The following is a 15,454-nucleotide window of genomic DNA, read 5'->3' on the forward strand; positions in this document are numbered from 1 at the left end:
CACATTTTTTCGACTTACGAATGTGCGTTCGGAACGCATTAAATTCGTAAGTAGAGGTACCAAGTGTACAGAGTGCCTAAATTCTGCATGGACTGGTTGCATGGCAACATGGGCAAATGGCTTGAGATACCTATTAGGTCCATAAATGACCATATAGCATATATTCAACACACACAAAAACAGCAACATTTGTTAGTTACAGGTAGGTAGCCGTGTTGGTCTGACGCAGTCAAAATAAAAATAAATAATCCTTCCAGTAGCACCTTAGAGACCAACTAAGTTTGTCATAGGTATGAGCTTTTGTGTGCATGCACACTTCTTCAGATACCAACATAGCAACATTTGTTGTTGACAGAGGACAGCTGGACATATAAAGGGCCCTATTATTTCTAAATCAAGTGGGGAAATCTAACTATTTTTCATATTAAGATGCAGATTTGTAGAAACAGAGGGGAGCAAGTCACATGGAGCTGCTCTTTTTCTTCACCATTAGGGAACTGGAAGACTGTTGCCCTCAGCCACCACCAATGCCACCTTGTCTGCAAGGAACTGCATATAGTGTGCATACATATATGTCGCATACATACACAAACACAAACACACCACTTGCAATAGGAAGAAAAGGTTTTCGCCACAATTTCAATGGCTGGAGAGATGCTATGGGGAAGACAACCTATTGTGCACAGTAATGTTACCTACCCACCCCCTTCCACCACCAGGTAGTTTATAATCAGTCTGCTATTCTGAAATGCAGCGTCTCTCCTGCCTGCTGATTCCCAGAGGAGAAAGTACAAAAGCAAAGGACAATACGCCATGAAAGGCCTATCCGGATATTAGGTTTATGTGCTCATTATTCCTTCTAGGTGGCCACAAAGATTTTTGCATCTCATTAGTATTGCCAATCCTACACTCTGAACCAACAACCAGATTCCTTATTTGGTTCAGACCAAAATTAGGTAATCAAATAATGGCCCAGGTTCAGTTTTAGTCCAGAAATAAAAAGTGATTCAGTTCGGCTTTCTGGTCATTGCACAGAAGTTCAAAGGACCCTAGGCAGCCATATTCTGTTGTATTTTGTTGACCCGTGCTATCTTTATCAGCATAAACTAAGTCAATCTCAGGTTTACACTCTCTGTTTGAGTTGCACCCCCTTCTTATAAACAACACGCAACACTTGTAATATTAAGGACAATGTTTGAAGCAGGAAATATTGAAAGATAAGAAAACTATAGACATGTACAACATAAAATAACACAAAAGAACTGGGGGAGGGAAGTCAAGGGATCGGAGGAATCTCAAAATATGGATTTAATATGGTATGAAAATGTTTCATCTTCTATTTTTTATTTTTCAGTATTGGGGCACAACGAACACCAGGGATGCTTCACCTTAGAAAACATGTCAGTTTTTACATGTCAGTGTAGTGAGAGAGTTTAACACAGGAGAGAAACATGCATGTGTCCTGATATATGCTTGTAACTGAAGCTGACAAGGCCTACAATTTCTGTAAAATGCACAAAGCCCAGCTATTAGATGCACCCACTGAGCATATCTAAGCTATCAGTTATAGGACAGGAAATACTATCTTTCGTAAATGCCTGGATGTCTTCGGAGAACAAAGTAATCGTTTGCACTGCAGCCCTTTTTCTCCAGCAGCTTGTATGTAAAACAACAACCAATTTTTATAGGCAATTGTTCTTTGCCATGCATTGCACAAAACCAGCCAACACCAAATTCAGATGTGCCTTTACTCGTTCAGGAACCTAGGAAATTCCATGAAAGGAGAAATGGGAAGTGACTAACAGGTCACATGAAAATGACACTAGAATTGGCAAGGTAATGAAGGAGAACTAAAAATAACGCACCGTATGGCATGAACGTCAAGTGCAACAAGCGGGCAAGAAGTTATTTAGGCTTTAGAAGCCACTCAGATGTAGTCTCCTCCTGAAATTCTTCTGTTAGAAGTTTGCTCCTCTCCACCTGAGTAATAGGCCAAAAAGCCTCCCAGAGTGGCTGGGGAAACCCAGCCAGATGGGCGGGGTATAAATAAATAAATAAATTATTATTATTATTATTATTATTATTATTATTATTATTAATGGATTAATCCACTAGTTCACTTCAGGTTAAATATGCTTCAGGTTAAGTACAGACTTCCGGAACCAATTGTGTACTTAAACCGAGGTACCACTGTATTCTATTTTTAATCTTTTGTTGGAAGCCACCTGGAGTGGCTAGGGAAACCCAGCCAGATGGGCAGGGTATAAATATATCATTGTTGTTGTTGTTGTTATTGTTGTTGTTGTTGTTCCACCATGTTATTCTCTTTTAAGTGACTGCCCTGTTTATTCCCAACTGTCCACCAACAGCTTACAGTGGTGGACAGTTGGGAATAAACTCGTTCCGCGAGTCAATTCGTTTTGCAAAAAATCGCGGTTTCCCATAGGAATGCATTGAAATTTCTTTTTTTGCCCATAGGAACGCATTAATTAAATTCCAATGCATTCCTATGGGAAACCGCGATCCGCAAGACAAATTTTTCGCAAAACAAATTTGTCTTGCGAGTCACCATCAGATCCCAAGACACATTCGTCTTGCGAAAAATTCATCTTGCAGGGCATTCGTCTTGCGAGGTCCCACTGTATTTGAAAGAGCCTAATTGCCACTGCTTATTTATTCCAACTCTTATTCACTTACTTTTGTCCAGACAAAAGTTTGGGAGGCAAAAGGAGCAGAAGGCCTTTGTTAAAAGGTCTCATGAGAAAATGGTTTTGTCTCTACTGACTAGGTTGAATCCCAGGTGATAGAAAAACAACAACACCGACAGACCAAAAATTAGACTGAGTGGGGGAAATGAAGCATTGCCACTGCCAGTTTTCTATTCAGAAGGATTCTGAAAATGTGCCCTTCCTGAATACGGCACTCTTAGCTGGCTAAAGGGATAAGGCCTGAAAGACACTGAAGGTATTTTTAGAATTAATGCCTAGGCTGTGCAAGAATGAAGAGATATAAGGAATGGGAAAGGAGCAATTTACTTTCATGCACCCAAAAGATTTCCAAGGAACAATGCCTCTTCCTCCACAACCATATATTTCTTAACTGCTGACAGTTCCTGACCTCCCAGCTTTTCCAGCCAGCAAAGCTTGCCAATTACTTTGACCTGCAAAGGCCTTTCATGAAAATACAGTAATTCCGAATCAGCTTTAATGCACTCTTGAATGACAGATCACATGGAAAAAAGCTGATTTGAGTTTGCCTTTGCATGTAATTAGCAGATATGGGGGAACAATGCATTCCCTTTCGACCTTTTAAGCCAAATTCCAGGAAGCAGATACTTGGTTAATCCTAGTGTCGTGCTGACATATTTGGTCTAGAATTTTTTGTAGGTTTCGGGGGAGGCAAAGAAACACCCCTGAGAACTGAATTAGCCAACTCAAATGCTGATTCCCATCATAGAATCATAGAGTTGGAAGAGACCACAAGGGCCATCCAGTCCACCCCCCTGCCAAGCTGGAAACACCACCAAAGCATTCTTGACATATGGCTGTCAAGCCTCTGCTTAAAGACCTCCAAAGAAGGAGACTCCACCACACTCCTTGGCAGCAAATTCCACTGCCGAACAGCTCTTACTGTCAGGAAGTTCTTCCTAATGTTTAGGTGGAAGCTTCTTTCTTGTAGTTTGAATCCATTGCTCCATGTCCGCTTCTCTGGAGCAGCAGAAAACAACCTTTCTCTGTCCTCTATATGACATCCTTTTATATATTTGAACATGGCTATCATATCTCTCCTTAACCTTCTCTTCTCCAGGCTAAACATACCCAGCTCCCTAAGCCGTTCCTCATAAGGCATCGTTTCCAGGCCTTTGACCATTTTGGTTGCCCTCCTCTGGACACGTTCCAGCTTGTCAGTATCCTTCTTGAACTGTGGTGCCCAGAACTGGACACAGTACTCCAGGTGAGGTCTGACCAGAGCAGAATACAGTGGTACTATTACTTCCCTTGATCTAGACGCTATACTCCTATTGATGCAGCCCAGAATTGCATCAAATGCCAACTGTGGAAATTGGTCTCAAAAGGGTCCGTCTCTTGACTGAAACCATTGCTAGGAAGAAGCCAGACACTTCGCAGGGTAAAGAGGGCGGTAGAGCTGAACTCGCCCCTCTCCACATGTTCTCCTATCCTCAGGGCTGTCTTTCCCACATGCCTACTCCTCCCTGAAGAGGCAGCCTCTGTTCTGTTCTCTCCTCTGCCTCCTCCCTCCTTTCCCTGCTTTAGCAGCTTCTCCCTATCAGTCCCCACATAAACAGATACATCAAATAAATAACGGTCAGTGTTTTGCAATATTAGAAAAACTCAAACCACTGGGTCCTGTACACCAACTCCTCCATGCAGATGTTTCATCCTTGTAGTTACGAATATTTATATGGAAGGGAAAATCAGAGCATCACTGTCAGAGGTTGTTACGGCTACTCCTGAGTAACGACCTACCTTCCACATACTTGTCTTTTAAAAGTCTTTATTGGTGCACGTTATTTACAGTGTAGTGAGCTGTCGGTTTCATGTCTTCTCATTCCGTTTCAGAATCCGGCACTGCCCCTTTGCGCGACTTTGACCAACATAAAAGCCTCGGGACAGTGAATCTCCTCCCCTTTCTCCTCCTCCTTAATTCCGGTGCCGAGGGAAAGGGTCTACGATCCGTCTTTTCCCTGCCCCCCCCTTTCTGTCTCTCTCTCTTCCCGCCTGTGGAGCAGGGGCTCTCCCATGCTGCCAGAGACCTGGCACTCTCTCTCCGTTTCCTGACTAGCCCCTTCAGACCCCGCGCTTTCATGGCTGCTTGGGGAGGAGCTACTCCTGATGAGAGGGGGAGGTTCTCTATAATCTCTCCCCCTTACAATCACATACTGGCTCTACCCTCTCAACTCCACACATTCATGGTCCTTTCTGTGCCGGGCCTCTATGGGTATCCATTGGGTCCAATTTGAACACACAGAGTCTGTGCATAAAGCTCCCTGTGAAGGAGTTACAGGGAATTATGGAAGAGTGGGACCTGGAAGTGCAATTCCAACTCCCCCTTTGTGCATTTTTCTCTATATAAAACAAACTTCTGGTACTTTCCTGGCAGGGGAGACACCTTGATCATGAAGGAGGTTTCCCCAGGGTGAGGCTCATCCATTGCACTGCGGGTGTGCTGACCCCTGTGATTCCCCCCCCCCCCAAAAAATAAAACAAAGTCCTCTAGCATGAGTCAAGAAACTCAAAGCTGGCCAGGGCTAAGCAGATGGAAGGCAGGGCTACGCAAATAAGAATTGATTGTTTTAGCTGGGTCCCAGGCAAGTTCTGCTATGCAGGCAGCTACCCATAATAAGGGAAACATACTCCTGCCAGAAAGAGAAAAGTAAAGCAAAACTGGAGCTGGAAACAAAACTTTGCACCCTTCTCTTCCTGATCTGTTATAAGGATTGACATTTGCTAGTACAGTGGTGCCTCGCTTAACGAATGCCCTGCTTAACGAAATTTCCGCTTAACGGAAGGTTTTTTCTAGTGGAGGTTGCCTCGCTAGACGAATTCGTTTTACGAAAAAGTCGTCTAGCGAATCGCGGTTTCCCATAGGAATGCATTGAAATTCAATGAATGCGTTCCTATGGGCAAATAAAAATTCAAAAAAATTTCAATGCATTCCTATGGGATTCGCTAGACGAATTTTTCGTTATGAGAAAAGACCTGTGGAACGAATTAAATTCGTCTAGTGAGGCACCACTGTAGTCCATTGAAAAGAAGGACACAAAGGGAAGTGTTTGTCCATTGTTCTGCCCATTCTTCACCCTCAACCCTGCCAATTTTGAGCCCTGTCAGTTTAGCGAAGGTTTACAATAAAGATGGCCAAGATTCCAAATGGGCACAAATTTGTGCCAAAAATATGGGCCTAATTTTCTATTAGTCAACCTAGAATACTGGCGTTCATGTACCTTCCTTGTCCATATACAAAATGGAGGGTAGGAGAAAAGGCCGCGTGGGTGAAAGAAACAGGATCCTGCTCCCTGCATCTCCCTTGCTCAGGCACCTTCCTTCTGACCAGGCACCAATCCTGGAAAAGTGCTGGGCCTCTCAGTTTAGAGAGAAAAGGTTGCATGAAGCAACAGGGTAGGGCAAACTCAAGAGTAAGGGGCAGGGGGAGAGCTCAGCTCCCTCCATTATACCACCCTTTGGAGCTGCTACACTAGCAAACCTTTTCAGCAGGGGATCGGTCCACTGTCCCCCAGACCTTGTGGGGGGCTGGACTATATTCTGGAAGGGGAAAAAAGAGAATGAATTCCTATGCCCCACAAATAACCCAGAGATGCATTTTATGCATCTAGATCAAGGGAAGTAATAGTACCACTGTATTCCGCTCTGGTCAGACCTCACCTGGAGTACTATGTCCAGTTCTGGGCACCACAGTTCAAGAAGGATACTGACAAGCTGGAACGTGTCCAGAGGAGGGCAACCAAAATGGTCAAAGGCCTGGAAACGATGCCTTATGAGGAACGGCTTAGGGAGCTGGGTATGTTTAGCCTGGAGAAGAGAAGGTTAAGGAGAGATATGATAGCCATGTTCAAATCTATAAAAGGATGTCATATAGAGGAGGGAGAAAGGTTGTTTTCTGCTGCTCCAGAGAAGCGGACACGGAGCAATGGATTCAAACTACAAGAAAGAAGACTCCACCTAAACATTAGGAAGAACTTCCTGACAGTAAGAGCTGTTCAGCAGTGGAATTTGCTACCAAGGAGTGTGGTGGAGTCTCCTTCTTTGGAGGTCTTTAAGCAGAGGCTTGACAGGCATATGTCAAGAATGCTTTGATGGTGTTTCCTGCTTGGCAGGGGGTTGGACTGGATGGCCCTTGTGGTCTCTTCCAACTCTACGATTCTATGATTCTATGATTCTAAATAAAAGAACACATTCTACTCATGAAAAAACATGCTGATTCCCAGACTGTCCGTGGGCCGGATTGAGAAGGCAATTGGGCTGGATCTGGGCCCCTGGCCTTAGTTTGCCTACCCATGCACTAGAGCAGGCACGTCCAACAGGTAGATCGTGATCTACCAGTAGATCACTGGACATCAGTAGGTCACTGGCTCCCCTCAAAGAAGCTCAACAACTTTGACCTGAACCCCCCCAAAAAAGCAAGGCTTCTCCTCCTAAGAAATGCTCAACAACTTTGACTGAAACCCCCCCCCCCCAAATGGGGTAGATCACTGCGTGAGTAGATCACAGTCTCTTGGAAGTTGGCCAGCCCTCCACTAGAGGATAAAGGGCTTTGCTGAAGAGAGCTACGTGCAGGATGCCTGCTTTGGAAAACAACAACCACCTATTTCTCTCTGAGGTGATAGCCATGACCTCTGGCAGAAGGTAATCCTCTTCCTTGCTTCATATGTCTACCTGTCAACTATAAGTTGAGAGATGACAACACATTGATAGGGATTACTGGAGCAATTTGGAGCAGAAATAAAGCTTAGAATAGCTGCAAAACAAAAGGGGAAAAAAATCTCCCTTGGTATGTGGTAATTCCTCAACTCTCCGAAACTGAGACATACTATAACCTTGAAATGATAAAGAAAGGGGGCAGAGAACCATATGTCAAGAAAAAAGAAAAACGATGCCTGCTTAGGCAGCTTCAAAGTCTGCGTTTACTTTGTGGCTCATATTTATTGCGCTAACTGTGCTGACGTGGCACCATTTCCCAAACTCCTCTCTGTATTTCAATTTAGCGATCCCAACATTCGCAGGATTTGTAATTACAGTATAAAGACATTGATGAATGGGGCTAGAGACCAATATGCATTTTATAGCCTTTCCAATGGGAAAAAAGTAATATTTTTTTGGCATTTGTATATATCTACCTTAAATAATATCTGGTCTCAACCATAGTTAAAGGTTTGCTACTCAGACTGTTGACTCCCTGCTGCTTTTAAAGAAGGCTGTGTAATTTAGCCTGCTGTGATTACATCAATCACATGAATTCATGAGATTACATGAATCATATAAATTTAAGATTTGGTTATAAGATCTCTGACTAATTAATGTCATTGTTTCTCTGCTACCTGCTGTAGAACTGCACAGGCCAAAGGTGGTCCGAGTCCACATTAACAGTGTGGAGCAGGGCCTGTGTGCCTGGAAACTGGGAAGCAGGACACCTCTATTGTATGAAGACAGTCAGAGGTAGAAAGAGCTTGAAGTAGGCTGAGCTGGTTTATTGCCTTCTATTCTACACTGTGCTTCATTTGTTGCTCAGTAATGGTGGCCACCTCCTGCTTCCCCCCATGAAGCAGCCAATATCTCACATGAAAATCTCACTCCAAGTTTGTTGGGGGTTTTTAGCGTCAATTAGAAAACAAATTACAGGGACCAAGGTGGCGCTGTGGGTTAAACCACAGAGCCTAGGGCTTGCTGATCAGAAGGTCGGCAGTTCGAATCCCTATGACGGGGTGAGCTCCCGTTGCTTGGTCCCAGCTCCTGCCAACCTAGCAGTTCGAAAGCACGTCAAAATGCAAGTAGATAAATAGGAACCACTATAGCGGGGAAGGTAAACGGCGTTTCCATGTGCTGCTCTGGTTTGCCAGAAGCGGCTTTGTCATGCTGGCCACATGACCTGGAAACTGTACGCCGGCTCCCTCGGCCAATAATGCGAGATGAGCGCGCAACCCCAGAGTCGGTCACGACTGGACCTAATGGTCAGGGGTCCCTTTACCTTTACCTTTTAGAAAACAAATTATGCCATTGGTACTGAAGTACTTAAAACCAGTGTTCGAAACTCCTATTATTCTAGGTGCATTTTGTGACAGGGAATTTCATTAGCACGAGCCATTTCTGAGCTTTGGGCAGAGTTCTTCTGCACCTAAGATTTCAGATTAAAATTGCAGAGTAGAAGGAAAAGAGGACCTTTTTCTGCCTCCCCACTTCCAGCTACTCTCTGAAGACTGGAGAAGAGATCCACTTAAGAATATTGGGGGGGGGCAGGGAAGGACTAGACCAGGCATCCCCAAACTGCGGCCCTCCAGATGTTTTGGCCTACAACTCCCATGATCCCTAGCTAACGGGACCAGTGGTCGGGGAAGATGGGAATTGTAGTCCAAAACATCTGGAGGGCCGAAGTTTGGGGGTGCCTGGACTAGACCATGTGAAAATTGAACAAATTTTTTAGCTGCAGTTCATTCATTTTCAGCTTTGTATTCTTGTTATTAAAAAAAGTGTGCCTAGCCATTCCGTTGTTGTGCCCATAACCTAGGTTTAAGGTGCCATTTAGCTCCTGGCTTTCATACCTCAGTTTCTAACACTGCTTAAAACAACAGACAATGTCAATATACACATGTAAGAGTAGAATGCACTCAGTTACCATACTTAAAATTCCCCAAACAATATTAAAACACCTTCCTTCTTTTGGGCCAGAAACTCTTCTACTTCACCTTCACCTTCAGGAAGCTTTGTTATATTCTTGTGAACATCTTTAGACTGCTCTTGTTTCTGCACCTGAGGCCCGGCTTGCACCCCATGTTCCTTCTACTGCTGCCAATGCAAAACAGCTGGTCTGGGATCAGGTCTGAGGCCCGGCTTGCACCCCATGTTCCTTCTACTGCTGCCAATGCAAAACAGCTGGTCTGGGATCAGGTCCCGATCAGCCAATGATGGTGCCATATTATAAAGACCAGGCATCCCCAAACTGCGGCCCTCCAGATGTTTTGGCCTACAACTCCCATGATCCCTAGCTAACAGGACCAGTGGTCGGGGAAGATAGGAATTGTAGTCCAAAACATCTGGAGGGCCGAAGTTTGGGGATGCCTGATAAAGACATACTATAAAAGACAGGTGCTTCTATTTCTACAGGTAGATAGGCCAGCCCTGTTTTGACTTTTGAGCACAATGCTTGCACTTGTTACTGCTATGGGGCTTGGCAGCAAGTATACAGGCGAAGATTGGAGCAGTGTCCTTGGAATATGGCAACCCTCCAAAGAAACTGACCTAGTCCACCATCTATGTTTCTCCTTATAACCTGAATCAGGTAAGGCTGTGAGGATGCTGGAGCTATGGCTGAATGCTGTATTGAGCTGGATGACGGCTAATAAAGGAAACTGAATCTTGACAAAACAGAGGCAATGTGACACAAGTCCAGGAAACTGACCCATGTCTTGCTTTGGAAGGGACTTTGCTGTTTGAGAGTTACTCCTACATCCAGCTTTATTAACAGAAGTCCAGGTTCTGTCAGTGGCATGGAGTGCCTTTAGCAAGCTTCAACCACCCCTGGAGAGGGACAATCTGGCCCTGATGAGCCATGCTCTTGTAACCTCCTGCTTTGATATTTGCTCTATGTTATAGATGGTGCTGCCACTAAAGACCGGTTGCAAGTTGACTACGACAGCCAGGTCTACAATTTGAAAGAATTCAATTGACTGACTGCTTGTTTCTGGGCCCAGTTCAAGATGCCCTACGGGTGCCTCTCCCCATATCAATGCTTTGACATCTTCTGCTGGAGACTTTATCGAGAAACCTCCTTTATTGGCAGCATTCAATAGCTGGAGGGTTTCTGTTCCAGTTATAGAACATCCTCCCAAGAGAGAGGTTCAGATTTTTAGTACTAGGCATTTGGTTACAAAGGCATTTTAATCTGTTGGATTATTATTTTTATATTATTGTACGATACTGGGACCCCTTCATGGATCACTGCCTTGTCGTGGCGAAGGGGCTTGAATAATTCCAAGAAGCTATGAGCTATGCCGTGCAGGACCACCCAAGACAGGCAGGTCATAGCCTGGAGAAGGAACTGGCAAACCACTCCAGTATTTTGCCAAGAAAAACTCCATGGGCATAAAAAAGGAGAACCTTTGAGAAGAAAGTGAGAGTTTCCAAGGCATGCTCTGGTTCATGGGGTCACGGAGAGTCGAACACGACTAAGACAACTGAACAACAACAATGCTACTGTGAAATCAAAAAGAATGAACGGCTAAATAAAAACATTTAAAAATTAAAAAAATAAATTAAGATGAACTGGGAAATGGAGTGTGTGTGACACCACCTAATGTCAAAAGGAAAGAAAATGGAAAAAAGACAGAATCTACAGAGTGGGGAACAAACCATAGCTTGGTAGTAGAATGCCTGTTCTGTGTGCTAAATGTCTGCTTTAGCCCCTGGCAGCTCAACTGAAAGAATCTGATAGCTGCTGCCATTCACACTAGATACTACCCGGGACCAATGCGCTAGTGGCCTGACACAGTGGAAGACAGCTAATTTCCACCATGTTTTCTAGCTTATCAGGATACCTAACAAGACTATTTATATACGGTAGTTCTCCAAAGTCTCTAACTATAATACACAGATATACAGAATGAAGCACGCATCACAGTTTGAAAATACTAGCACTCCACCCCAGTTCCCCAAATGCACTTGAAAAATCACAGGACATCACTTGGGGCTTTTCCACACTGACCTTTTGTCGCACTTTTTCCATGTTCAAAAGCTCCTTTCCTTATGAAAACCTACTCTTGAAAGCTTAATCGGCGCAAATGTCCACTCAAGTTTTCTGCAGGCTGCTGTTTACTCTGATTGAGCTTTAAAGAGTAGGGAAAGCTCTGGAGCAAAAAAATAAACAAAATAAAATGCTCAGACATGGAACTTTGAAGCGCACACTGTGCCTGGGAAGTGTAGCTAAGCCCTTGCTTTCTGAAGGTTTCACAAAGCAAGACACCTGAACATTTGTCTCTGTGTGCAGAGGGAAATTCTCTTGCACAAGTCCCACTGAAATAAATATGAGCTGAACAGAAGCATAGCTAGTTGTGGCCATAGTCTGATATCTTTGACTGCTTAGAGTATTGAATAGTTTGCAGGGAGACAAGCCTCACCTCTGAACGCTTGCTGTACTTAACAGAAATCGAAATGTCATGCGGAAGGTTATGTGCTGAACGCATTAAAAGCTAATCTCAAAGGCCTCTGGGCTAGAACATACCTGCCTAAAAGCCTTCTTGGCTGCTTAGATCCATTAAAAAATTGCTAGCAACAACAAAAATCTATGCCACACTCAGTCTTAATAGAAAAATTAAGTGATCTTTTGCTAGGTCAACTATGAACAGCAGAGAAAAGCCTGATTTTACCTTGAAGCAATTAGGAACACCAGACTCAGCTCAGGAAGATTTACAGCTTCCTTTGTTTGCCACTGTTGTTTACCTCATGTCCGAAGGGTTATTTAAGAACCGAGAAGATGGTACACGGCAAAATTTCATACACCTCTGAATACGCCTTCCAAATAAAGCCAAGCTGATGTTTGTTAAACAGCAATTAAACATTAGATATATGCCAAATTGACCTAAAATTTAAAAGCCCAAATGGAGTTGTAAAGAGTCTCCAAAGTACCTTTTTTATATATAAAAAAACAAAACCCAGGTAGCTGTGTGAATCCATTATAAAATATCCAAAGGTATTGAAACTATATTAGACTAAACTAAAATTCATTGCTGACATATACAGTTCTGAATTACACAGAATTCTCTGTCAGGATTGATGGTAAATAACACAAAACTCGGAGGGAAAAATAAATTTCTAAGGCTCTGCAGTCTTGCGGTGGGAACAGAGAGATTTTTCGATAGATTCTTTAGGTCAGATTTTGGGCAGCCTGGAAAGCATTTCTCAGTGTTTATTTTATTTAAAAGCAGAAGCTCCTAACAAGATTTTGAAGAACATGCACCAATGTGTAGCAGCTGCTATCTGCCTCCTTCTGGTAAAGATGTAGAAGCCAGTCAGACTTCTGCCCTCTTGCAGGTGAGATACAAACAGAAGGCAGCTGACAATCATCCATATTGAGAAGTCGGAATGGAGCAGCAAAACGGAGGCATGCGAGTTGCTTGTTTTCACAAGATTAGCCTGGTGTGATGTGGTTTGTTTTTTCTTCCCTGGGAAGCTATTGACTTATAGTGCAAACCCATCCATGCATACTGAGGAATAAATCCCACTGAAGTCAATGGGGCTTCCTCCCAGTGGGGTTAAAATTGCAGCCTTAAGCCAATGCACACACACTCCAATGTGTTTGCATATAGGGAGACCTGTTGCACCGTAACTCCCCCCCCCCAATAGTAACTTTAAAAAAAATAAAAGTTAATATACTAGGCAACTATGCATTGGGGACACAGGAAATATGATCACAGCTGCCAATATATGTACTTTTAATACTTATTTATGTCCCAGTACTCACTGCTTGTCCTCTGCTTTTTAAAACCAACATTACCCAATATTTTGGGGGGGGGAGTAATATCTGACTGTGTTAGTGTTAGCTGATCCATAGGAAGCACTCGGAGGAATAATAATTTATTTTATTTAAAAAATTTTTTTAAAAAAGATCTTTATTTCAAATCTTTAAAAACATTACAAAATTATAACAAGAAACACAAATAAAGGAAAATTACAAAACATAGTAGAGATTATGAGAATATCAAAGACAAAACAAAACGTATAAATAAATATTCCAAAACAAAACATCATTTCCCCCCCCTCTTCCCACCCTTTCCCACCCTTTCCCCCCTCTGCTTCCCCCCACACTTTGAGTTAAAATAAACAGAGTTTGAGTTAGTTTTATTAGTATTATTGTAGAGTCTTATAGAAAATAAATGCACGAATGAATATCAGAGTGGAAATGGAAGTCGGGAAAGAATAATAATTTATTATTTATACCCTGCCCATCTGGCTGGGTTTCCCCAGCCAATCTGGGCGACTAACAACAGAAAAATGAAATAAAATAATCTATTAAACATTAAAAGCCTCCCTAAACAGGGCTGCCTTCAGATGTCTTCTAAAAATCTGGTAGCTGTTTTCCTCTTTGACATCTGATGGGAGGGCGTTCCACAGGGCAGGCGCCACCACCAAGAAGGCCCTCTGCCTGGTTCCCTGCAACTTGGCTTCTCGCAATGAGGGAACCGCCAGAAGGCCCTCGCTACTGGACCTCAGTGTCCGGGCAGAACGATGGGGGTGGAGACGCTCCTTCAGGTATACTGGACCGAAACCGTTTAGGAAGAATTTGATTTAGATCACATCACCCTGCAGGGACTTGTTCATTAGATTTTCCTCCTGTGAACTTTACAAAAAGGAAGCTATTCCAAGTCAGGTCAAACATAACTGAGGCAGAACATCAAAAAACAAACAAGTTTGGCAAGTGGCTGGTATTACAGTCTGGAATGACTGTGGGTTAAAACCAGAAGTGAGAAAAGGCTTCAAAGGGCTGTGGGTCTCCCAAATGACCCCAGGCAGAAGCCCTTTTAAGGAGGCCACCAGCTACAGATGAGCTACTCATGAGTCCACATGATTGTAGAGCCCAGGCCTGTTCAGAGCTACAATCCCGCTCCCCAATAAAGCACAGCTCTGAAGGCTCCTTTTGAGACTCAGCAGCAATTTTAAAGTGTAATTGGAACCAAATCAATATTTTCAAAAGAAAATTATTTATTACAAATTGCCAAAAGTATTTATTGCAGAAATATAAGAAAAATGAATTAAATATCATTTACAGAATGTGGACACATCACACTTCATTCCAATCACCCCCATTCCTGGTTGTTGGTTGTTTCAGCACCCTGGCTAGCTCCTAGGCTCAGCTTCTATATACAGTACAGTACAGACTTATTTTATTTGTTTCATTTATATACATGTGGGTTAAACCACAGAGTCTAGGGCTTGCTGATCAGGTCGGCGGTTCGAACCCCTGCAACGGGGTGAGCTCCCGTTCCTCGGTCCCAGCTCCTGCCCACCTAGCAGTTTGAAAGCACATCAAAGTGCAAGTAGATAAATAGGGACCGCTCCGGCGGGAGGATAAACGGTGTTTCCGTGTGCTGCACTGGTTCACCAGAAGCAGCTTAGTCATGCTGGCCACATGACCCGGAAGCTGTCTGCGGACAAACACCGGCTCCCTCGGCCTCTAGAGCGAGATGAGCGCCGCAACCCCAGAGTCAGAGACGACTGGACCTGGTGGTCAGGGGCCCCTTTACCTTTACCTTACTACCTTTATCTTCCAAGAGCCCATACTTTCCCAATGGGACATTTTCCAATTTCAAATCACGCCCCCCCCCCCCGGTTGTCCCCACTCCCTGTGCCAAGAGGAGTAAGGCATGTCGGGGAAATGAATTTGGAGCAGACAAATGGTCAGCAGGAAACCACCACATTCCTCTGCTCAAAACAAACCTACCCCAAAGTTGCATGTAATGTGCACTTTGGTCCTTAGAAAACAGGGGTGGTTTGAACCTCCAATCCTTTTGTTTCCCTTTCTAAGCTCCCCAAATTAATTTATTGTGTCGATTTAAGCATTGAGCCTCCTCATAGCTGCTTGCCAACCAGTAATTTTCTGAAAATTGGGGGAGAGGCAAGTATTAGGATTTGTGGACCAAAGTTTGATTAGCATAAATCTTCTTAAACATCTTGAGCCGTCTTGAGCCAGCATACTACTGGCTTAAGCA

The 15,454-nt window shown here is 43.6% G+C and overlaps 1 protein-coding gene and 1 non-coding gene across 3 annotated transcripts in view; one reads left to right on the plus strand and one right to left on the minus strand.

The window, feature by feature from the left end:
* ENOX1 (ecto-NOX disulfide-thiol exchanger 1) overlaps positions 1-15,454 on the minus strand; it is a 270,937-nt gene that overhangs the window by 159,987 nt on the left and 95,496 nt on the right. The window lies entirely within an intron of this gene.
* LOC118078188 (U1 spliceosomal RNA) lies at positions 5,107-5,265 on the plus strand. The gene has a single exon (XR_004691704.2). It is a non-coding gene; the product is annotated as a U1 spliceosomal RNA (small nuclear RNA).

Source organism: Zootoca vivipara, chromosome 8, assembly GCF_963506605.1.
Source record: "Zootoca vivipara chromosome 8, rZooViv1.1, whole genome shotgun sequence".
NCBI classification, from domain to species: Eukaryota; Metazoa; Chordata; class Lepidosauria; order Squamata; family Lacertidae; genus Zootoca; species Zootoca vivipara.